The 25,750-nt window shown below is 45.7% G+C and overlaps 1 protein-coding gene across 3 annotated transcripts in view; it reads left to right on the forward strand.

Moving 5' to 3' along the window:
• Positions 1 to 6,297: 6,297 nt before the first annotated feature.
• Positions 6,298 to 25,750, forward strand: part of Zbtb40 (zinc finger and BTB domain containing 40) — a 69,918-nt gene continuing 50,465 nt past the window's right edge. The window contains exon 1 of one of the 3 annotated variants that reach the window (XM_013121267.3): positions 6,298 to 6,904. The gene's annotated coding sequence lies outside the window, so the exon portion shown is untranslated. The remainder of the gene's footprint in view (positions 6,905 to 25,750) is intronic. The other 2 variants (XM_013121266.3, XM_040756330.1) reach the window with 2 other exon arrangements.

The following is a 25,750-nucleotide window of genomic DNA, read 5'->3' on the forward strand; positions in this document are numbered from 1 at the left end:
GCAGCCCAATCTTATGGACACATTTTCTTAGTTGAGGTTTCCTCCTCTCAGATGACGTTAGCTGTGTCAGGTTGACATCAAACTAGCCAGGAAAGTCACTGCTGTCTTGTTCTAAGAAATTGCTAGTCACCCCAAGCATCAGCAATTAACACCCTGTTCAGTCATCAGCCACCAACACCAAGGCAAAACCCTACGCCAGCAAAAAACACTATACTTTGGGTTGAAAGGTAGATCTTGGAGCATGTGCATGCTGCCCCTGTTCCATCCCCAACAACCCCTCCCCAGACAGATATGTCACTGAAGGCTCAGATGATAAGATATTTTAAACAATCTCTCTCCATGAGTGTGAGTGTGTGTGTATGTGTGTGTGTGTGTGTGTGTGTGTGTGTGAACTTGTACGTATGCCTGTGAGGTTGGACATCAAATTAGAGGTAAAATCCACAGGAGCTGATGACTGATTGAAGGCTAGAAAGAGAAATGTTGAAGAGAATGGAGGATGGGGGCATCATATCTGAGCTGAAGGGAAGAAACAGGCTTGAGGGGAAAAGCACCACTTGGATTTTGGGTGAGACGAACATGAAGGGCCTGTGGACTATGTCAGCAGAGACACTGATCCAAGCATTCTGAATGTGAGAGCGCCTTTGGCCTTGGGCCCAACTGAGACACTGAATTCATCTATAATATATCAGCAGGCACAGGACTCGAAAAGTGCTCCAGGCTGGGTATTGCAGCTGTAGCAAGATGATGGCCCTTTTGTCTTTTGTCTTCTAGGACAGATGAGCAGCAGCTGACCTTTCTGAGGTATTTGACAAATTCCAACAGCAACACCATCTGGGACTGAGGTGGCCACTGGGCAAGATCTGAAGACCGGGCTTCTCTGGGACTGAAGAGAAGGACAGAGAAACTAACACTTGGAAAGGAAGGAAGGAAGAGGGACTTGAAGCCCCGATGCCTGCTCTAACTAACACAAAGCATGCGTGCAGCCTGCAGCAGACTTTGATTCCACAAATAACACTACTGCCTTGGGGAGCAGCAGAGACAGCTGACCCGGCACAGCTGCATGGAAAATGCTATTTAAAGACCCAGATTTTGCAGCGCAGGACTCTGGGCTTGGGATCTAATTGGAAGGCAGCAACGCCGCCAAGGAAGGAACCAGATTTGGAGGAGGACATCAGCAGGTGGTTGGCTGCTGTGAACCCTGAATATGCTCAATGAGCTCATTTTAATAAAATGATGTCTCTCCACGTCTCTCCGAGTAAATTAAGTATGTTGGTTCATGGAAGGAGCTTAGAATAATGCCCAAAACATCGCGATCAGTGGACAGAAGCTATCATCAATTGTCATTATCTGCATAGCCATCCACTAACATAAATATGTCCAGAGATGGAGAGAGGCTCAGCTCTAATGGAAGGGTGTAACTAAGTGGTGGGATTTACAAGCGCTGGCCTCCCACTATCTTTGTGTTTTTCTGAAATCTTCCCATTCCTTACAGTGAACACATGCATTACATAAAAACATTAGTTAATATGCAAGGTTGAAGGATGTACAGAACCTGAAGTCAGCCCTCCTGGCTTAACACCTAATTCCTTGAAGAGCTGTCTCTTTGTAGGCAAATTATTTTCTTTCTTTGAATCAGTTTACTCTTTTTAAAAAAGATTTATTTTTAGTTGTGTGTCTATGTGTGTTGGAGGAGGGGGTATGTGCCCATGAGTATAGGTTCCCACAGAGGCCAGAAGAGGACATCACATTCCTTGGACCTGGAGTTATACTTGGTTGTGAATTGCCTGATATAAGTACTGGGAACCAAACTCAAGTCCTCTTCAAGACCCATAATTGTTCTTAACTGCTGAACTATCTTTCCAGTGTCACAACACCAAGGTCACTGAGTGGTTACGAGAATTAAATGAGATACTCTAGACACCTGTGGGGTGTGGCATGCAGCAGGGAGACATGAAGACATAAACAATTGCTCTCATTAGCGGTGAAATGCCGGTGGCTCCTTTACCTCCCTCTTCAGTGTCCTTGGTATGTGTTCAACACTGTGGAAATGGTAGTTTTTCATTTTGTTCATTTTTTGGTGATGGAGATCACATGGGGTCACTTGAATAATAATCGAGGGCTTTAGCACTGACCCACATTCCTGAGACTTCACAGTGGATGGATTAGCTGGAACCATCTCAGTTATCTTACAAAGGGCAGTGGCCCAAGAACCAACTCTGTTAAGGTAGACAGAGTTGAAAAGTCCCTAAGTGTCTTTCCTACCAAGGTCAAGTTTCTACTAATGGGAAAGCTCCTGTTATTTTTACAAAAGCTGTTTCCACTCTCTGAGAAAGCAGGGCTACTGTATTAGAAGGTCCAGACACTGTTTTCTTATTCATCCACGGGGCAACCAGCCAGAAGCCAGGGGCAGTGCTCTCTGTAATATTGCTTCCTCCGTTTTCCACCATGCTCCTTGAGACAGGACCCTCCTGTGTTACCACACTGCCTCATACTCCTGGGCTCAAGTGATCCAACTCTTGAGTAGCCGTGACTACAGACGTGTGCCACTGTGCTCAGTCGCCATTTTGCTGTTTTGAAATACAGGCTCACATGCGTGGCACATGTTCTACCGTGGGACCTACTCCTAGCCTTTCTGTGCTCTTCTTCCTGAACTGTAGAGCAAGTCAGATCCAGAAGACTGTCTCATGCTTAGTGCTCTTCTTGGCCTAGGCCAGACATGGCTCTTTCTGCAGCGGGTGGCAGTCACTACAGAGCTGCAGAACTGCTCCAAGTGCTGGGAATAAGTGTCTATGGAATGCTTAGCATTACATCAGACACACCTGCATCAACCCTCCTCCAAGGCTCAGGCAACATCTCCAAAGAGAGGCAGAAAGAATATAAGAGCAAGAGGGTGTGTGTGTGTGTGTGTGTGTGTGTGTGTGTGTGTGTTCTGCCTGCATGTGTACTGTGTAATGCTGTCTTTGAGACATGACATGGCCGTGGCACTCACGAACTAGTGGTTACCTACACAGGATCAGTCAGGATTCCATCAGGCAGCGCTAATTGGACTCAGTGGGTTACAACATTTTTTAAAAAGGAATGAAGGTGGAAGGGGGGTGTCCAGGGGAGTGGGGGGGAGGAGTGGGGGTGCATATGGTCAAGATGTTTACATGTATGAAACTGCTGAAGAATAAGTAAAAGATATCCCAAAAATGTCTCATGCAAGTTGCTTGGGACTTGAAGTATTCTGGATTTCAGATTTGGAATGTTTGTATTTGGAATATTCTCCATACTTGAGATATCATGGGGACTGGATCAGAAAGTCATGGGTACTTCATGTACACCTTACATACATAGACTGAAGGCTGTATAAAATCAGATGGTCAGTACATACATTTGTGTATGTGTGTGTGTATGGGTGTTTCACCTGCATGTATGTTTGTGTACTATGTGGGTACCTGTTGTCTGAGGGGCTAGAAGAAGACATCAATCAGATCCCCCGGGATAGGAGTTACAGGTCCTCTGGGAGAACAGCCTGTGGTGATAGCTTGTTTGTACAAATAAAGTGTGTCTGAAGATCAGAGGGTGGAGCTTGCTACTAGCTAACCATAGAGGTCTGAAGGTCTGTACAGACAGACAGGAAGTGAGATGGCTAGGGGGAGAAAGGAGTATAGGCAGGAGGAAACAGGAACTTGCTCTTTTCCTCTGAGAAGCTAGTGAGGTAAAGGTGGCTTTGGCTTACTCCTTCTTCTCTCTGATTTCTCAGCATTTTCTCCTATATCTGACTTTTATTATTGAGATCTATTAGAACTCGTGCTACAACAGCCAGTGCTCTAACCACTAAGTCATTGCTCCCTAGACATGTCACCTGTTTTAACTGAAATCTGCCACAGATCTGGTATGGCATTTTCTACTCATGATGTTGTACTGGAAAATCTTGAGTTTTCAACATTTTGGATTTCAGATTCTTGGATTAATGATACTCAATGTAAAATGTTATCAGGAAACTGCAGTTAAGTTCTCTCTGTGTGTATGTTCATATGTTCTCTCACACACAAATAATGTGTACTAGGGAAGGCATTTCCTGTTATTCTAATAGGGGACGTTCCACACAGGGTTTCTCTGTGTAACAAAGCCCTGACTGTCCTGGAACTTATTTTGTAGACAAGGTTGGCCTCAAACTCACAGAGATCTGCTTGCCTTTGCATCCCAAGTGCTGAGATCAAAGGCATGCATCACCACTCCTGGCTATTATCCTAATTTTCATTATTCCTATATGATGTGTATCTATGTGTGTGAGTACAGTGCACAAACATGGAGGTCAGAGGATCTCTAGAGTTGGTTCTCTCCTTCCTCGTGGGTGCTGGTGAATGACCTCAGGTGAGGCTTGTGTGACAAGAGCTTTTATTCACTGCCCCATCTCCCTGGCCATGCAGTCTTTTCATTACATGTATATTATTTGTGTATGGATAGACATGTGCCACAGCATGTGTGGAGGTCAGAGGACAATCTGTGAGAGTCAGCAATTTTCTTTCAGCATGTGGGGTCCTGGGGATGGAACTCAGGTCATCCGCCTTGCTGACAAGTGATTTTACCTGCTGAGACATTTTGCCAAATCCATGTATTCCTTTTACAAAAGAAAAAAGCTTTTTAAAATCCTATTCTTGGGATTGGGAGATACAGCTCAGTGGTGGAGCCCTTGACTACCATTTGCAAGACCCTGGGTTTGGTCCCAAGGACGGGAAAGAAAAACTTGTTTTCTGTCACCAGTAATGAAAATTCTGTGTACATGGTGACCTCTTTTCTCATGATCTCTTCCTTTACTCCTTATGTGAGGCAGAGCCTGGTTGGGCAGAGGAGCTTAAAACTCATTTTGTTGCTTGAGATGCAAGCCAACCAGTTTAATATAAAGCACAGTGGGCACTGGTTTTAAAAGATCCACACATGTAGTACCTACTTGTGGAGCACCTATGTACTGAGCACGGTCATAGGTGTTTCCTACATCCGACGTTACATTGTGGGGCTCCTGCTATAAGTGAACCTGGGGCTGCAGGGTGTGGGGGGGTCAGTAGTCACAGCAGCTGTAGGTGAAGGTCTGGAGGCCATAAAAGTGACAAATCTGATGCTGAAGTTGATGGTGGCCTGTGATGATAACGGCGAGAGTGACTGTGTACCAGGTGGCTGTGTACCAGGCAGGGGGCTGTCAATGCTGGTTTGACTGTGGTAAGAACAGCTGAGTGATGACAGATGACAGTTGGTGTGAGGTTTAGCTTTGTCAACCTGACACAACCTAGACTCGTTTGGGGAAGAATGTCTCACTAAGGGATGGTCTTCATGGGTTGCTCTCTCTCTCTCTCTCTCTCTCTCTCTCTCTCTCTCTCTCTCTCTCTCTCTCTCTCTCTCTCTCTCTCTCTCTTGTGTGTGTGTTGTGGTGAGGGTGTCTTGAGTTAACCACTGTCAGAAGGCCCAGTCCTCTGGGCAGCACCACTTCCCAGACAAGGGGTCCTGAGCTGTGTAAGAAATCCAACTGAGCACAAGCAAATCAGCAAATCAGCATGTGTGCACTTACTTCTGTCTGCTCTTAGACTGTGGATGCATCCTTGTCTTATTTATTTATTTATTTTTGGTTTTTTGAGACAGGGTTTCTCTGTGGCTTTGGAAGCTGTCCTGGAACTCTTGTAGACCAGGCTGGTCTCGAACTCACAGAGATCCGCCTGCCTCTGCCTCCCGAGCGCTGGGATTAAAGGCATGCGCCACCACCGCCCGGCCCTTGCCTTGTCTAGTTCTTATATCTTGCTTTGACTTCTTGAAAGTGATGGACTAACTTGCAATTATAAGCTGAAATAAATCTTTCTCCCCTTGGTCGTCCTCCTCCTTCATCTTACTATGTCGCCCCGGAACTCCTTCTGTAGAACAAGTAAGCTAGCCTCAAATTCACAGAGATCTGCTTGCCTCTGCCTGCAGAGCAGGCCACCAAGCCCGACTCAGTATGTTGCTTTTGGCAGGGTATTTTATCACAACAGAAACGAACTAGAGCAGCTGGCTAGAGTGCTCTAATGAACAGAACAGTTCGAAGTTTATAGTCCCTGGCAGCATGTGCAAACCGCACAGTGACAGTAAATACGACAGGCCAGGTGACAGCAGCAATTCGAGTGACAGCTCTGCTCGATAGATTGAATTTCTGGTTTAAAACGGCATTGCAGTGAGTCAAGCTGACAGCAACAGCACTGGGGACCAATGAATATTGTCACTGCCGATAGAACCGCTGTAATCACAGAGGGAGCTCGACACCGCGGCGAGAAGCTTGGATCCGGGCATCGGTGGTGGCGGGGACAAACAGGTCTGCATGTGAGCCAGCGCCAGTGGGACTGCTTCTAATGTTAAGTGGATCCGGCACACAAACGTCTGACTGCCAGGACGCCCGGATCGGGGTTCGAAGAGTGCGAGGTGCGGCGAGTAAAGCGAGAGACAAGTAAGAATCACTGCGAACATCCACACCAAGCCCAGTCCAGGCATTAGTCACGCGACCACGTCTGTTGTTACGGGAAACGTTAAGACACCTTTGTTGTCTCCGGGCTGCTAACCTCGGAGATGCCAGGGTAAACCTTCTTCTCCCAAGGAGTTGTGGCGAAGGTTAGAGGTCAAGAACAGACTAGTCGGCTACTCGTCCTGGGGTCCTACCATTGGCGGAGAGTGCTCACGTGAAGCAGGCGCCGTCTTCTCGCGAGACCACCCGCAGCATGTGGCTATGGCGTGAGCACATCCGGGCCTCTCCCATCAGCGTCCCCGGCCCCAAGATGGCTCCCTTTTGGCGTCTCTGGCGCTGTTGAATGGAGAAAGCTTTATTGTTCCCTTCGGGCAGGAGTGTTCGTGTCCTCTATGGCGCTGTCAATAAAGAACGGCAGTTTGAATCGGTCCTGAACAGGTAACCATAGAAACGGCGCTGGGACTCTGCGTGGAGACCCCTGTTGCGGCGGCGGCCCGGGAGACTCCTTGAGTGAGGGACTCCCCGGGACCCTTGCGCACTGCGGGCTACGCACGTGGCGAGCTCCGCCGGGCTCGCGGTGGTCACCGCCGCCTCTGCCCTCTGGACGTGGCCCGGGGATGGCCCTCACCTCGGGCGTAGTCTCGGTCGTCGACTTCTGCGGGAGGACGCGGGATCCTGCCTGGCCACCCCGGGCCTTATTACCCGGCTCCCTGCGACGGGCCAGCGGACGTACACACTCCCAGGGCTCCCTCCCGGCCCCTGCTCTCAGCTTTTGTCTACTGCGACACCAGAATTGTTTATCCGTTTTAAAACAGTTGTAGGAAAATAGAAGTCATGTGAAATAAAACTTCAGCTCCCCAAAGTGAAGTTGCACGGAGATGCAGCCCTGTTCGTTGTTTATGTGTTCAGTCTGGCCGCCTGCCCGCCGCCGGGCGGGGGAGTGTTTGCAGTTGCTTGGTTTCTGTTCGGCTTTGATGGAGAGGCCCATAAAGCCAGAGTCATTTCTCTTTAATGCTTTACAGAAGTTTGCCAGCTCTGGCCCGAGGCGCAAGTAGATTGAGCTAGTGTGCAATTGACACAGTATCCTGGCTTCACGACACGGTCAAGCTAGTAGTTTCCCATAGTTTGCGATGTTATCATCCGCCCAGTGCGTGCAATAGACCATACATTGTATGTTTATACATAGCGTTGCAAGTATTTTTCTTTTGCAGAAGAAGTGAAGTATGATTAAGCTGTTTTTGGGTGTGCTAGGTTATAGGGCTGGCAATTTGAGCCCGTCACTGGAAACGCCCTGTAGCCTAGGTTGTCCCCTGTTGCCTCAGATTGCAAGTTTTCTCCCTCTGGGAGTGTTCTTCCTTCGAATTATATCCAGATTTTGGTATGGGTTACAGCTGTTTAAGCAATCTCAAAATGCAGATTTTCAGTATTTGGGATAAATTAACCAATGGTCATGTAGACATGGTTTTTCTGTGACAGTATTTCCCAACCTGTCTTTTATTTCTTTTGAGACAAAGTTGGCCTTGAACTCCTGATCCTCCCTGCCTCTTCCTCCCAACTGCTGAGATTACAGGCATGTGCCTCTTGCCGAGCTCCCTCAGTTACCAGTTTTGTTTGTTTGTTTGGTTTTGGTTTTTTGAGACAGGATTTCTCTATAGCTTTGGAGGCTGTCCTGGAACTTGCTCAGTAGACCAGGCTGGTCTCAAAGATCTACTTGCTTCTGCCTCTGGAGTGCCGGGATTAAAGGCGTTTGCTACTACCGCCTGGCTTTTGCTTGTTTGTTTGTTTTTTATTTATCTGTGCTTGCATAAGTGAATTTAATCGCGTCTATTATGTGCAGGTATGAATCCTGGAAATGTATTAGTTCACAAGATAACCATGACCCCTGTCTCTGTGGAATTTAAATTCTTCAATGAGCTTGGGTACACAGAAATAATTATTCCTCCTATTTTTGAAACAAAGTCTTGCTGTGCAGCCCAGGCTCACCTTTAACTTGAGATCTTCCTGCCCCAGCTTCCAAATGTTGGAATTACAGTTGTACATTACTTCTGCCTGTCTGACAAAAATAATTTCAAGCACCTATCTTATAACATCATAGCAATAAAATGAGCAGTTAATGCTCGTTGAGCAATTTCTTTGTGCCAGGTACTGGCACTAAGGCTTAATGTGAACTGTCACTTAGTCTGTGACACGGGTAGTGTTAGGATTACCGTTTACCCAGGGGAGAGATGGTCAGTATGACATGGTTTATGCATAGGGAGCGTGCAGCTGAAGTAAACAGATCATGCCATGCTGTGCTCCATCTGTTGTCTTTCCTGACAGCTTGGGAGGTCCTCAAGAGTAATGCCACATCTTACTTTTGTGGCCTCACCTGCTAGCCAGTGCCACAGCTTGAAGTTTACAGGAAGATAGTAAATATACAACTCTTGAGCATCCATTGAGCAAATTTTTGAGAATTTGTTCTACACCAAGAGCACTGGTGGAGTTGGGTGGCTTGGCACATGGCATAGTTCTTGTCTGCTCTTATAGTCTGGACAATGGGGCTACTTCAAAATATTGTATTGCTTATCGAAGAAGAGAAAATATCTTAATAGGTTCTGAGTTTTCTTTCTGAGATGAGGTCTTTTTGGTCTCAAACTAGTAATACAATCTATCCTCTTGCCCCAGTGTGGTGTGCTGGGGTACAGAGTGCTTGCTGTTGCATGTAATTACATCTAATTGGAAAGACTAACCCGAATTTGGCCCCCAGATGTATTAAATAATAGTGGAAATTCAGATGTGTCACAAGCAAAATGAGGGGTGGGAGGATGTGCATTTTTCTATCTTTTTGGGGGGAGGGGAAGATAGATTTCTCTAGTGTTTAAGTAGAGGGCAGCTTTCCCAAGTGGAATTTAATTGTTCTTTTAAAGCGTTTAAAGCTTACATTAAGAGAGTGTGTGTGTATGTGTGAGTGTGGATGAGTGTGTGTGTGAGTGTGGATGGGTGTGTGTGAGTGTGGATGGGTGTGTGTGAGTGTGGATGGGCGTGAGTGAGTGTGTGGATGGGTGTGTGAGTGTGTAGATGGGTGTGTGAGAGTGTGGATGGGTGTGTGAGTGTGGATGTGTGTGTGAGTGTGGATGTGTGTGTGAGTGAGTGTGTGGATGGGTGTGTGAGTGAGTGAGTGTGTGGATGGGTGTGTGAGTGTGGATGGGTGTGTGTGTGTGTGGATGGTGTGTGTGAGTGTGTGTGTGGATGGGTGTAGGTGCCTGGGTGCAGCAGTATGATCGTGAAAGGAAGAAGACAATTGACAGGAGTTGGTTTTCTTCCACCACCATGTGGTTCCACCAAGGTCACAGACTTGGCAGCAGGTACCTTTAGTTCACTGAGCCATCCCACCAAGCCAGAATTTAGTTTTTAAAACCAAGCTATACAATTGTGTACACAAAGTTTTTCATCATTTTAGTGCTTTAAGCTTAGAACTGTTTGGCTGTTCGTGTTCCTCCATGAGAGATACATACATTTTGGGGAGCATTTGGGATTGGAACTGAGGTCTGCCCCACACCAAACATGTGCTCTGAGCCTGCTACACCTTCAGCCCCAATATCTGCACTTGGGGCTTTCTGGGAAAGGCTGGGTGGTGACTCCAGGGTGTGTTTGCGGTTGATTGTGCGTTTTCTTAACATTGTCTTCTTAATAAAGTAGCATCCTTGGTGTGGTGTGGTGGCGTGGTGGCACACACCTTTAATCTGTGCATTTAGAAGACAGAGAAGGGTGGATCTCTGTCTTCTTAAATCTGATGCCAGCCTGGAAAAAAAAAAGCAAGAATCATGAGACTCTGTCTTAAAGAACAAAAATGTAGCATGTCTACCATGGTATGGAATACTTGGAAAACACCAGGCCTTTTGAATAGGTATGAACAGAACAAGAGTGTGAGAAACAATAGGCTGTGCTAAATTGACGGAATGCTGGAGCTGTCATCTGGAAGAATGGATGTCAGGTTTTGCTTTATACTGTATGCAGTAACCGTGTTAGGCATATCATTGGAAGATGTCATCCAGGCCAGCGAATGGAGCTGGGAGCTGGCCACAGAGTGGCATGTTAATGCAGTATTGAACTGCAAGCCCAGAATTAAATTGCTATTTTGGGTTTGGGTGGGACCTTTCCATCTGAGCTTTGCTGTTTCTACTTTGTGATTTGGGTCTGTTGGGTTCCAGTAAAGAGTAGGTGGTAACGCCAGCTTTGAAGCAGGGTATGAAACTGCAGGAGGATCCAGGGCATACCAATTTGTTTTTCAATCTATTTTATTTCAGTTCAGAGCATCAGTGCAGACGGCAGCTTAGGAAAACAAGCTGCACTTTGGCAACACTCAGCTGCATTTGCAGATTGAGGAAGGCTGAGAGTAACCAGAGTGCGGCCTGTTTTCCTGGGCTGTCTGTCTGAGATGGTGCTCTGAACTGAAGTAAAATAGATTGAAAACAAATTGGTATGCCCTGTTGCCTCATTCTCAGTATCCACGTTACCCCTCCCCAGCACCGCCTGGGCCAACACCTGGGAAGGCATTGGCCCCTCAGCTGTTCTCAACTCTGAGAGCATTTTAATTTTTTTTCTGGGGAAATTGAATTGGGGTATGTACTTTTCTGAACTTCCAATAGCTTACCTTCCAATGCCATCATATGGATAGTGTGGGGAAGCAAGCTACTGACCACATAGGAAGGAATTGAATATTTAGGACATTTAAGCTCAGAAATGAAGCTGTCATTTTCTTTAAGCTTTGCAGAGGGTACAGTATTTCATTCGTAGAGAGTGCACACTGAGGTCCTGGCAGCCCTCCAGGGAACAGAGGGCAAGGAAAGAAAGTGGCTTTCCTTCTGTTTCCCTGAGGTAACTTAACTTGGATCCTCAAAATCGAGACACCAAGTAAATCATTTCCTTACACAGAGTAAATACAGTGTAGATCCGTGAAGAAAAGTGAAGATCGTTAATCTCCAGGGAAATGTTGATTCTCGATGGATCCATGAGTCCTTTGAAGATGCTGAGAGAATCCTCCAGAATGCCATTCTTCCGGGAGGAGAGCCCATCACTTTAATCAGATCTCGGAGTCTCTGACCCCTCAAAAGGAGTAGATCTGATAATGAATGTCGTATGTAACACCAGACTGAAGTCGTGTAGTCAGTCACTTTGTACAGATCTGTGTGTGCCCTTGACCTGAGTTTTGAAAGTACCTTTTTTTAGGTTTTATTTCTTGTACGAAGAGGTCAGACATAATGGATAAATCTAATAACATGCCTCAAAAGGCCTTGTGAATGTTAGTGCCTTGCAGAAGACTGGTGAGGTGTGGGTGGTGTCTCGTATCGACCTTGTTAATGGATCTGCCTGCCAGCCTTGGATGGGTTCAAGTAGCACAGGCTGGCCTTGAGTTCCCTTTGCCAATAAAGATGACCGGAGAATTCCTGATTCTCTTTCCATTCTGAGTATTCAGCTTACTGGTGTGGGCCACCAAACCCAGATTGTTTCTTATTTTTTAAAATATTTGATGTATTTCTTTTCAGTGCCAGGGATTAAAATCAGAACCTTGCACATGCTCAGCATGCACCCTATCACACAGCCTCATCACTGCTGCTAATTTTATATTGTTTTGATTGACATGGCATGATTTGTTTTAAATGTGTACAACATGGTGGTTGATTGTGGATTGCATGTCACCTTGCAGAATGGCAAAGTCTAGTTGGTTACACAGTTGCCTCTTCGTGTCAGCAGGAGATGATGGTAGAAGCTGCTGCTTGTTAAGCCACTTTTCTGTTAGTCTCTGCTCCCCTTTCTCCCCCTCTGGTTAAAGCTGCTATGACCTATGTGCTGGATGTTGCAACAGCCTATAGCATGTAACCAGATGCTTCATAGCTACCCCTTTAGGGTATTTCATCCTGTTACATTGCCCCTCCTAAGGTCTGTTTCCACCATTTCCTGCTCAGTACTTAGCATTCTGTCCTGCGTTTAGGAAGCAGTCAGTATCCACCCACTAAATAGATGAACAGACTAGAAAAGGGCAAATGAGGGAGGGTGACAGTGAGAGGCTGGCCATAAGACCTGCACCTGAAAAGGTCCTGCTGCTTCCACACCCAGGTACTCCTAAATCTGCAGCCACTGATGCAGCGTCAATACTATGCCATAATAAAACATTACTGTTGTTGAACACACAGACAGTGCCATGCACCGCACTGGGGGTTTTACATAACTATGTCATGCAGTCTGGTGTGCTCCTTGCAGCCATTAGTGGCTTTTACCTATTTTATTTAGATAGCCACATTTTCTGATTCTAACCAGAAATGGAAGCCAGTGAATACCAGTTTTACTTAAGACAAGTACGGTCATTCAGGTTTACTCCAGGAATAGTGTGTAGCCTGTGAGCCAATCCTCATTCCAAAGAAAATGCCACACAGTAGCCCCATGTCCACTGCACAAAATGATTTTAGCTTTTAGGACTTCAGTGCTGCTGATTATTTGAACATTTTGTTTTGTGAGAATTTCATACCCAAGTTCTGTGTTTACATCCTTTCCACACCACAGCCTCCCCTTTCCAGTTCCTCCCTTGTCACCTGACTCCCTCTCAACTTCATGACCTCTTCATTTTATTGTTACATATATCTAGATAGCTACAACCTGCTGAGTCCATTTGGTGATATTTCCATGTATTTATTTTTACAATTCAAAGTCCCAATTATTGGTCCTATTTTTAAGATTATTGCTATTGTGGTGGTACTAGGGCCTTTTGGACATGCTAGGAAGTACCCTACCACTGAGCTAGAATCTCCCAACTTCTCCCAGCTCCCATTTCTAAAACCATGAAGAAAAATTCCAGCATATTTATTAATTTGAGGATAAGGTGATGAGCTCCTTCTTAGGCTTGGGGAAGCACATATTGAAGGCTCCATAGGAGAATTGCAGTGCTAAACTAAGCTTAAGTCTGTGTAAGGCCCCTTCACATTTTCAGCTTCAGTTGTCCTGGGAAAGGCAGAAGGGAGGGAGACAGGCGTGCCCCCGTCCTCAGCCTGGCTGTGTTCTCAGTTTTGGCGTGAGCCTCCCATCTAGAGTGCTGCTCACTCCTGTCTGCGGCCAGCCAGCCCTGCTCATGCTTCACTGCCTCTATGTGGGCTGCCTGCTCTGGCTCCTCCCTGTGGTTTCATTAGAGCCATTGGGTAGTGATTGATTTTCAAAGGCTGCCCCTGCGCTGAGTGCCCAGCTCCTAGCCCTATGTCACGAAGTCACGAAGGTAGCAACTTTAAAGTGACAGTGAAATTTGCTCTATTAGCCTGTAGGTTTGGCGTGGCACTGCAACTTTGGAGTGTTTCTCTGCGGGCCTGGCAGTCATTAAGTATGACCACCCTGGACACAAGCTGCTCATTCAGCTGGCCCTCTGCTGTCAGATGCCCTCAGTTCCAGTCAGGTGAAAACCAGAGGGAGACTTCTGAAGGTCAAAGTCCAGACGGTGGAGTAATTGGCCCCTAGAGTTCTGGGTTTCTTTCCTGGGCTGCAGAATGGTGAGGATGAAATTTTCCGTGTTTCTCTTTGAACATTTTTGAGCAAATAACGATGGAATCCCACAGGCTCTTTGCTGGAGTTAAAGGCAGTGGAGGAGCTATACTTCTGAATTTTTTTTTGTTAGTTCCTTAAGATTACCCTCTTGTTATACTCCCTTGTGATGGACTGGGGGAAAGCTAGAGATAAAAGCAATTCCCAGTTCTTCAAAGACAAAGGAAGAAGTTACTAGCACAGGAGAGGAGAATGATGTTGCTCCGCCGAGCTCACACAGAGGGTACTAAGGGCCGAATGATCTGAGCATTGCAGTAGGACATGGTGCAGAAAGACCAAGGTCTGGAGTCGCTCTGTGCTTCCGTTCTTTACAAAGGCGGGTTTAGGCAGAGAGAGGGCCATGAGCTCCCTGAGAGCAAAGTGTCATGTCTGTGTAGTGCCAGACATCATGAAGGGCATGCCCCATATACAGCCCCTGCTGGGAAACTGGGCGTGGGCCTGTATGGAATACCCCAGAGATATCAAGGCATAAAAAGAAGAGTTTGGGCTCGTTATTTTGGAAGTTTGAGGTTTGTGGTTTGTTCCATGGGTGATTAGCCCTGTTGCCTTGGGGCCTGTTGTGAGGCTAAGAGTACTGGAGGAGTTTTGCATAGATTGTATAAGACCACAGGTATAAGATACTTGCTACCATGCCTAGGGTACAAGAAATGCTTGAATATTACCTACTATAGATGGGTCCCTATGGCAACCTCACAACTATCTTTGCCTTTCCTGACTGTCTTCCTCATTGTTTGCAGTTTAGAATATACACTTGGCCCTGTTTGCCTGTGGGTTTCTCATTCTTGGATTCAGTCAACCTTGGATTGACAATATTTGGGGAAGAATACATCTGTTCTGAACATATATAGAGCTTTCCTTCCCTGGACAATCAGCTGTTTACATAGCATTTGCATCTTTAAGAGATGAAAGCTTACAGAAGGATGCGCAGGGGCAATCTGGAGTGTTCTGCACAATGTTCTGTGGACTTTGGGCATCCAAAGACTTTGATAACTGTGGCAGACTAGAATCAATACAGATAGGTACCAAGGAACAGCCATTTATTACCGTGAATTTAATATGGGCTTAGGGATGGGGTGAGTATTTATACTCAGTATTTATACCCTGGGTCTAATCCCCAGCTCTAGTTGGCCTGGTAGGTGTCCACAATATGTCCTGGACCAATTACCATGAGATGCAGCTGTGTTTGTAAGATAGGATGCAGGAAGGGTCTTCCTGCACTTCCATCATCAAGGAACTGCAAGATAAAACACTCAGGTATGAAATGTGAGAACTGGCCAGGGTCACCTGAGAAATTAATTCCTCATTCCCGTTATATGCTGGGTTTTGTATGAAACTTCTCAGATCATAGCCTGGTGCTCTATGAGAGGCCTCACACTATCCTGTGTCTCCCTTTCCTAGCTGGCTTTCATCCCAAATCAGCTGTGTGAGATGAGCAGTGGGACTGTATCAAGTCTTTGCTCTCAAAGCCATTATATAATATCTGGCACATATATCAAAGACAAAAATATAACTTAAAATGATGACGCACGGTAATAAAAACAGACATTTTAGCAGGAGAACTTTTATGTTTCTCTCCTTGAAGCAATGTCCTGCACTGGGCAATACCAGCTCACTCTGATGAGTTTCTGTGATGCTCCTGGAGCTGTCGATATGTATCAGCTTGTGACACCTCATGAAGCAGGCCCTGCTGTCATCCCATTTTACCAAGGAGGAAACTGAGTTCCCAAGAATAATGTCTTAGCTCATTAGGGAGCCAAGCTGGTGTTCACCCCTGGACCACTGTGTCTAGAGGGCATACTCCAGACCTTTGCTGTTGAGCACATGGCCTCTGGAATCATAGTGCTTAGTGGGATACTGGGTCCCTGCCAGGGAGCTTTCATTTGTACTTTAGATGGGGATTTGGAGGTTAGAGTTTGGCTCTGTGTTAAATGTGTAGTCCAGATGTATTCCCTGCCGAAGAAAGATGTATTCAGATAATCAAGTTATGAGAACTTGTAAGTCATCCAGGTTTTCAGGTCAGAGCAAAAGCCCTATCAGTGGCAAAGCCAAGGGTCTTTTGTACACCTAAGAGGCTGGATTTGAAAGCATTAAAGTAGTGATTGCTTGTTGAGACTCTTGACTGCAAGATGGAAAAGTTGGCATTAAGTATAATGCAGTCACAATCCCCAGTTGCTCATTAGACGGCTGTGCTGCTCAGGGGATTTTGCAGTGGAGTCTGAAGAGTAATCTTGGATGAACTGGATCAGAGCAGCGTGCCCAGAAAGGCACCTAAGTCCTGCAGAGCCTCCTTCTGTTGTAACAGGCGTGCAGAATCACTTGTTTCTATGAATTAGTCAGACAATAAGAGGGTGTGAGCAGTTTGCTATGCTATTTTGATGTTTTTGCATCATTGTATTTTGTAGAATGTCTCAAGAAGAGTTTCACTAGGAATTGAGAGAATCTGGGAAAAGCAATTAGTTGCCTAGGGTGGTTGTTAGAGGCAGGGAAGGAATCAGATGCCTGTTCTCAGCTTGGAGTTGTGGAAACCAGCCTTCCCAGTGATCCTTTATTTTCTTTTTAAATAGTTTTGAAGGTTTATTTTTAATTGTGTGTACATGTGTGGGTTAGTGTATATTTGTGCTGGTGCCTGTTGAGGCCAGACGCATCAGGTCCCCTGGAACTGGAGTTATGAGTTGTGAGTCATCCTTTTCTGGAAGGACAGGTGTGCTCTTAAGCACTGAGCCATCTCTCCAGCTCCCTTTTCTCCAGTCTGTTTCCTTGAGGATCTGAGGAGGTGGTGCTGATGCTGGTGGCCAGCAGCAGTTTGATTGACTGAGGGCATACTGTGCTCTTGACAGTCAGTGCTTTGGCTGGGCTCGCCCAACCTTTCAGTAGCCCTGTTAGGGAGGTGAGGAAATAGCCACACAGATTCCATAATTTGTAACATAGTTTGTTTTCCCATTGGAATTCACACCACACTGTAGTTTGGTTTGACTACTAAGCCACACCTGGGGAGAGAGAACTACTCACCCCAGAGAAAGGTGCAGCTGGGCGTCTGTGGGTAAAGTAAGGAATTTGCAACTTCTCTTTCCTGATACAGTGTGGGCTTAAACCCCACCCTACACTTAAGGAAATTCCCTTGTGGCACAGTGTCCTGTTTATTATGTTTGATACACAGCAGGAGTGTAAATGTTTAGTGAGTGAACTGTGTTGGAGAAGACCCTGACTGAAGCTACCCACACAGACTTACCTGGTCCTCTAAGGTTTTTAATTTCTTTTAAAGACAGAGTCTTATGTATCCCAGACTAACCTCAAACTGTGTCCAAGGTCGACCTTGAACTTCTGATCCTCCTGCTTCTACTTCTTGAGTTCTGGGTTTATGTTTATAGGTATGTACCACCATACCTGTTTTTATGGTGCAGGGGGGGCTAGAGTTCAGGGTTTCAAGCATGCTAGGCAAGTGCTCTACTAACTGAACTACACCTCTAGCCTCCTATTTGTGTGTGTGTGGGGGGGGGGGGTTCGAGACAGGGTTTCTCTGTGACTTTGGAGGCTGCCCTGGAACTAGCTCTTGTAAACCAGGCTGGCCTCGAACTCACAGAGTGCTGAGATCAAAGGCGTGTGCTACCACTGCCCGGCTAGCCTCCTAATTTTTAAATGCCGTGACTATAGCACATATTTGAACTGGAGGAAAGACTCAGTGGTAGAGCACTTGCCTGGCATTTGGGAGGCCCAGATTTGCTCCCCAGCACCCATAAGTAAATCGAGTACATTTTGAACCATGTGAAGAAGACAGTGAACCTCCTTTTAAGACAGTACCTAGGAATAACCACCAAATTTTGTATTCTCTCTGCAAATTCATATTCACATACACATGCTTTTAAAGTACACTTGCACTAGAGCCCATCAAGTACTGGTTGTTTTCCTTTTAGTAGATAAAGAACATTTTTCCATACTGGGCATGGTGGTACATGCTTGCAATGCTAATACTTTCCAAGTGGAGTCAGGAGGATCAGAGGTTGAAAAGTAGCCCAGTCTACAGGAAACCCTGGGTTTGTGTGGACACTCATGTGCACATACTAGGTGTGGTTGCGCATGACTTTTAATTCCAGCACTCAGGAGGCAGAAGCAGATAGATCTATGTGAGTTTGAGGCAGCCTGGTCTACATAACCCTGTCTTTTAAAATTAGACAAAAAAGGAAGCAGCAGTGTTTCCCTCACACTATTAAAAAAATCTTAAAAGTGTCTAATATTTTTCAGAAAATGTATTTAAATGTAATTTATTAGCTCTAATTTAGATGAAATTCAGTTTAAGTTGTGTAGTTCAGTGTCTGTAGTCATTATTTGCTAATTTCAGGACCATTTTTGTAGATCAAAACCTGTCGCAGCCACTCTTCACCTCCTCCCTGCAGTCTGGGGTAGCCACTCTCACTTTTGCAATCTCTGCAGTTTGCCATCTGTAACATTTCTCGTGCAGTATGTAGCATGCGGCCAACATGCACTTCTTTTTATGGCTGAATGTTATTCCACTTGTACATGTGTGTTGTGTTGATGTGTGTGCATTAGGTTGTTGGCACTGTCTGTTCTGCTTAGTGTTCCAGTTGCAGAAGTTTCTGCATAGATGTGTGTTTTCAGCTCTCTCATGGGTATACTAGCAGTGGAACTGCTGGGTCATTTGGTGTTTAACTTTTTTTCCTGAGACAAAGTCTCACTATGCCTGAGCCTTCTGAGTGGGAGATTATAGGTGTGCACCACCACATTTGGTGAGTGTGTTGAGCATTTACGGAACTTGTGAATTGTTTCCCAGGGCGACTGCACCATCTCCATGCCCACCTGCACTTCTGTAGGTTTCCAGCCACAGTGCATGCCCAGCAGCACCTGTTTTCCCTCCTCCCTTTGTTTCCTTGCAGCCTGGCACACAGCCTTTCCTGTGCTCATTGGCTGTTTTGCCTGGCCTAAAGGACACACCTGTCCAATCCTTTGCTCACTTTTGGTTGGCTCATGGGTCCATAGCTATTTCTGCTATGTTGTACTTATCAGATCAATGATTTCTAAGTGATGTGTTTACTTTTTACTTTCACAATGGTGTTCTTTGATATAGAAGAGTTGGTTGCTTTGTTTGTGAGATCTTATGTAGCCTAGGCTGCCCTGAACTCCTGATTCTCCTGTCCCCCCCTCCCAGGTACATAGATCATAGTTTATGCCACCATGACTGGCACTGAAAAGCTAAGATGGCGTGTAACATGAATGTTTCTGGCCCAGCAAGATCTCACCACCCTTCTCAGCCCCAAAGAAGCACACAGACATTATATAGTTGTAAAGCTGTTGGCTTTTGGCTAAGGTTTCTTATTCTTAATCATTAACCCATTTCTATAAATCTGAGTATCTCCATGTGGTCTTATCTTACTGGAGAAAGGTTTAGGGATCTCTTAGTCCTCTGGCATCCTACATCTTGAGTGTTCAGTGTCTCTGCAGAGGAGAGGAGGGGAGAGGAAGGGAGGGGAGGAGAGGAAGGGAAGGGAGGGGAGGGAAGGAGAGGAGCGATTTCCTGTTTGTCCCTGCTTGTATACTGATTCTGCCCAGCTATGTCACTTCCTGCCCTTCTGTACAGACCTCCAGACCTCTTTGGTTAGCTAGTGACAGTATCTGCCCAGCTATGTCACTTCCTGGGATCACATGACAACTCCTCTCTGTCTACACTTTCCAGAGTCCTCCTTGTCTCCTAGTCCTACCTATCATCCTGCCTGGCCAATCAGTGTTTTATTCATCAATCAATAAGACAGACATGCCATCAATGACATGATATCCGGGTTCTCTATTGTCTCTGGTTACTTTTCCTTTGGTATCATAGAGAACTTTGGCCAGTGCTGAGTGTTGAGCCCAGGCCCTTATTTATATATGCTAGCCAAGCAAGTATACTCCTGATGCCCCAGCCAACAGCCTGTTTGAATAGCTGCATAATATTCCCCCAATATGGCTCTATACCATATTTATTTAAAATCTCTTGTATTTTAAGTTTTCAGAGTGTTTTGTGTTTGTTGTTGTTTTTAACTATTACTATTGCTTTGAATACAGTGCAGGTGAACATTTCACTTTCTTTGCATTGATGGAATCCTTGAATGAATCTAAATGATGTGCTTTCTTTCTATCAGGGATTACTCATTTTCTGTAATTATATATCTGATTGATATGTAAATTCATTTAGGTAAAACAGTCAAGCAGCGGCATAAGTAAATACATTGTTCTCCATTCCCCAATACTCCTATCCTGTCAAAAGGCATTTTTTTAGGTCTAGATGAGCAGGTAGACTCTGCATGCCTTGCCAGTATGTGCTTCCTCAGCATGGTGAGTGCCCAGCCCGTTCATTGTTCCTCTTTTGCATTAACATGCTGGCATTTTTAATAATGTGAGCATCTAAGCTGGGGTGGTTACCTAAAATCCCAGCTCTGGGAGATAGAGGAACAAGGGACAGAAGTTCAAGGTACTGGCTACATAGCTAGTTTGAGGACAGCCTGGGCTACATGAGATACACACACACTCTCTCTCTTTAACACTTATTGAGTATTTAATGTTGACAGCACTGTTAAGATGCTAAAGTTCAGTAATTAAAGTGACTTACCCAGGTCATGGATTTTCCAAGGAAGTTTAACAGTGAGTCCTATGTCATAGAACTACTCCTTTCTAATTAAATATTACCATTGAAAAATCTTTCTGATTTAATTGCCCCCAAATTATATTCATGTTCTTAATTTAAAAAAATGTATATGGGCTGGGTGGTGGTGGCTCATGCCTTTAATCCCAACACTTGGGAGGCAGAGGCAGGCTGATCTCTGAGTTTGAGACCAGCCTGGTCTACAAGAGCTAGTTCTAGGACAGCCTCCAAAGCTGCAGAGAAACCCTGTCACGAAAAACAAAACAAAAAAAAATGTATATGGGTGTTTGCCTGTGTGCATGTGTATGCACCATTTGCATGCCTGATACCCACAGAGACCAGAGAGGGCATCAGGTCTCCTAGAACTAGAGTTACAGATGGTTTTGAGCTGCCATGTGGGTGCTGGGAATCGAACTTAAGTCCTCTGAAAGAGTAGTGAGTGCTCTTAACTCCTGAGCCATCTTTTCAGCCCCAGGGTTGGTATTTTAATCACAGTCAAAGAAGTGGTAAAAAAAAATGTGCTGTGTACCGTGTCCAGTGCTATGACACAGGGCCCTCCCTGCTGAGGGCCTTTGTTGTTTTGCTATAAGTTGGGTGTTTTAGTTTGGGCCCAAATACAAACATAAGATCCAGAAACCAGGATCCTGATTCTAGCCCTAGCATCGCTTAGATACATAAACAGCTTGGGCAGGCCACTTAATTTCTGTCAGTCTCTTCATCCATGAATGAATATGGTTAAGTTATGTAGTCTCTAAGCATAATCTAATTGCACAGTTTTCTGGTTTTTATTTCTTTCTTTTTGATGGGATCCTGCTAGGTAACCCAAGCTGACATCCGACTCACCATCCTTCTGCCTCTGTATGCTGAGGTTGCAGGCACCACCATGCCCAGCTTTCATTACCTTCTTATAAAGGATCATTTCATGGTGGTATACATTAATGAATTCATTTCCAAGTTTTAATCTGGTGATGAATGATGGGAAAGTAGGCTGAATAGTAAGTGAATGAGGCATGTGGAGAAAGCCAAGGAGGAGTGGGGCCTGAGGGGAACAGAAAGGGAATGAGGAGTGAGGCTGTTACATTGAAGGGGACAGGATGAAGGTGAGTTTGAGGTGAGATGGGAGTTTCCTTGGCCTTAGGCAACTTGGAAGAGGGTGAGATCTGATCGGCCACAGATAGATACTCAGAGCAAAAGAAAGACTTTGACCAAAGTCAGTGAGGGTCCTCCTTGCCTTCTGATGGAGCCATCAAAACCCAGCTCGTGACCAGTCCTCAACAGAGTCCTGTGTGCACCTGTCACAGGAGAGACCAGGCTGCAGAAGAGTATGGGGCCTCAGTGGCAGAAAGAACAAGTTACTGTCATTTGGCATTGCACCTCGACTCTACAACTTGCCTGCTGGATTTGGAGCCAGGCATTTACTTTAATGACCAACGTGATTTACAGGGTTTTCTCTAAATGTCAGTTCCATAGAGTCAACTTCCTTTTCTTCTCTTCTGTGATTTGTAAAGGGATTTCTGGTGGTTTCTGCTCTGGCTATTTGCATCTTTTCCTAGATAGCTGCAAAGAATAGGCATATCTCCCATTATGAATTGATTCTCTGACTTATATTGAGTTATTTATGCTCCTCAAGTCCAGCCAACCGTGAGACTTTGCAAGGTTAGGGTTTATGTATCTGCAAGGCTGATAGCCAAGTCAGACCTTTTGGTAAATTAAGTTCAAGCCATCTGGGGAAGTTTCTTGGCAGCCAGCTAGCTGGCCTGTGCCAGGAGCGTTTTCCTAGATACATAGCGTCACTCAGTCTCTAGCAAAGTGCAGTAAGGCTCCTCAAATGGGGGCACTCCCATCAGACTGGCTAGCACTTCATCTCTCCTGGGAGAGACTTGGGGAGCCCAGAAACCCTGGCAACCAGAGAAAGTGAGGCTGTGAGAGTCGGGACCAGGGCTGAGAGGATAGCGTAGTGGAGAAAGACTCTGCCTGGAAGCTTGGTGACTTGAGCTTCATGCCATATGCCATATGTTCTAGTTTCCTTTTTGCTGCTGTTATAAAACACACTGACCAAAAGCAGCTAAGGAAGAGAGGGTTCATTTCAGCTCATGGTCTGTCACTGAGAGAAAACAGTGAAGGAACTAGAAAGTTTGAGTTTCCAAATGCAGAAACTTGAAAGCAGAAACCGTGGAGGAGCATTGCTTGCTGGCTTGCACACAGGTTCATGCTTAGCTAGCCTTCCTGTATAGAGCCCAGTATCAACTGCCTGGGGAAAGCTGCTGCCCACAGTGGGTCAGGCTCTCCTACATCAATTAACAATCAAGACAATTCCCCACAGAAATGCTCATTGGCCAGTATGATCTGAGCAGACCCCCAACTGAGACCCCGTTTGTGCCATTACTCTAACTAGGATATCACATAAAGCTAAAAGGAAAGGACTCCACAAAGTTGTCCTCTGACTTCCACATATATGTTGTAATATCTCTCCACTCTCCAATAATAAATACTTTTTTTAAGGGCAGGGAGCCAGGCAGATCTGTATTTGAGCTGTGCCCAACATTAATGACTCCTGTGCAGTCTTGGGCAAGTTGCCTTGCTGGATACCAATTTCCTCTACTGTAAACTGGAGATAGTAAGCTTTCCATCTGATGGGGACGTTAGGGGAATTAAGCTCAGTATACACCAAGCGTTAGTCCTGTTCTCCTGGCATTGGCATTTGAGAGTCAAGGATCTGGAAAAGGGCAGGTCTGGTGGACTGGCCAAAAAGGGTGTTTTAATTGCCTCCTGCTCATACCCTTGGTGAGAGGGGTTCCTGCCCTAGGAGTCTGGGGATAGCCCTACACAGAAAACCTGACAGTTAGAGGGCAAGAACAATGTGTGGTGTGCGGGAGCCCAGTGAGCGCCAGTGCACATGAGAGGCAGCCTTAGTAGCACTCAGAAGATATGACCAGCTTCTCCAGCTACTTTGGGGGCCTGAAAGTCACTCCTCAGGGACAACTAGGAGCTGCATGTACGTGGTCTCTGATAGGAAATTTGTTCTGCTGAGTGACACAGAGCTGAGTGAGAAGAGGGACTGGGGTCGGGTCCTCTGAAGCCCTCCCGGTATTGCTAAGTTCCAAGCATCATGCAATATTGAGTTTTAAGTTTTGACAGCACAGAAGAGAATAGTGGTCTTGAATGCTGTTGCAGGCAGCTTTCAGGATCTGGCTAGTAGGCTGCCGAGAAGCTGAGCTGTGTGGAGGAAGGCAGATGCATTGTGTTAAGAAAAGAAATGCCACAGTAGGTCACGTATAGAGGCATGAGCCAAGTTCTGTTCACTGTACTCAGTTCTGCTTGTATTTATGGCTTGTGTGTGCCATCGGTGTCTCTTTGGAGGCCTACCCAGGTCCCCATGACTTTCTTTCCCTTAGGTAAGGAGCAGTTCGCCCTGAAAGTGAAACCTTGGGTCTAGTTAGATTAACAGCAGCTGGGGAAGTGAGAGGATCTTGGAAGACCAGGTTGTTGGAATGCAGGCCAGAGGCACTTGGGTTGGTGCCAAGAGGATGTGGCTCTGTTTGCCTAAGGCTGGCCTGGCTATAGATTTCTCTGTATTCTTTGGATTTATTCCTGATCCTGTTTTGGCTAGAGCCAGTGCAAAAGGGAGAAATGTGTGGATGACTTGTAAGTTCATAGACATGAAATGTTGCTTTAATATAATTGATAATTAGATATGAATGGATGTGATTTGAAGTCAAACCGTGGCAGACAGTACCAAGCTTCCCCTCAGGACCTGTGCCACCTGGAAATATTAGAAGTGCAGAATCTCAGGCTTCACCCTAGAACTTGTGGGCCAAAATTTCCTTTGACAAGATCCCCGTGTGATTCTTGGGCACATTAAAGCCTGGGAAATTGCTGTGGTGGATGAGAGGACTCGAGTTTCAAGTCAGACAGATGTTCACTGCCTGTATTGACTGCCTGTGCCCTTGGGCTGTTACTTAACATCTTCACTGTCAAGGCTTGTTGTGAATGGAGTTTAATGCCTTACTGGTTGTTAGTGTTAAAGAGCTTAGGAAGTGTTTAGAAAAGTAGTGTGGTACATCATTATGGTGGCTATTAGTGATTCTCTGAAAAGTGACAGTCTCATATAAATTGGTAGAATATGAAAAAGAAAGACCAGGCTGCTGTTAATACTGGCAGGAGGCATGACTTGACAATTTAGAAAAACTAACCACCAGATATAGTGGCACCAGAGAGGCCAGTCTGGGTTGTGTAACAAGAACCTGTTTAAGAAACCAAGAGCTGGGACTGTTGCTCAGTTAGTTTAATCACTAAAACCTCAACAAAGGAATAAATGGAGAAGGAAAGGGAAGAGAAAAACATGATCTCCTGATGCTGGGTGATAGATATGGTCGTTTCTCTGACCAGTCTCCTGGGGGTGCTTCCATTAAGTAACCAGTAGTTGACAGCTCTGTTTGTGGGAGGAGAGTTGGTGCAGAGGGGGTGGATGGCTAAGTTTTAGCCACTAATGTGGTCCTGCATTGTAGAGCACATAACCATGGCTTGCCGCCTATTGAGGCCCAGACTTGAGTCAGGACTTGGCCCTAATGTATTAGCTCTTTGGTCCTTTCACAGGTTATTTAATATTGTGGTGCCTTAGTTTGCATCTGTACACGGGGTAAATGGGATTTGGAACTGTAAATCCCAGTATGTAAGCAAGCTATGTATCTATGCATCTCCCAAATCCCTGAAGGTGTGTGCTGTGCCTGGGCCAGCCCTTAGACCCTTCCATGCTGGAGTTCTCTGGAGCTATTCTGGCTGCTTGGAATTCCCAGTGACCTTTACCAAAGACCACTGGCCCATTGAGGTGTTGCTCCACATTTGGGGTTGAAACCAAAGAAGACTAGCCTTTGGGGCAGAGTGATGATGATGGTGATGGTAACGTTAGAAACAGCAATTCCATGTGAGAGACACAACATGAACCTCGGAGTGGAACAGGGAAATCTGCATTCCTCACACTGCAGCTCTGCCTATCAGGCACTTGGTGTTAGAGAAGATACCAAATGACAGCTGCTTTTGAACTTGAGAAATCCAGCCTGCTGAAAGCTACAGTTACCCTTTCCTAACCT

Source organism: Mesocricetus auratus, unplaced genomic scaffold (genome assembly GCF_017639785.1).
Source record: "Mesocricetus auratus isolate SY011 unplaced genomic scaffold, BCM_Maur_2.0 Super-Scaffold_100014, whole genome shotgun sequence".
Taxonomy (NCBI): domain Eukaryota; kingdom Metazoa; phylum Chordata; class Mammalia; order Rodentia; family Cricetidae; genus Mesocricetus; species Mesocricetus auratus.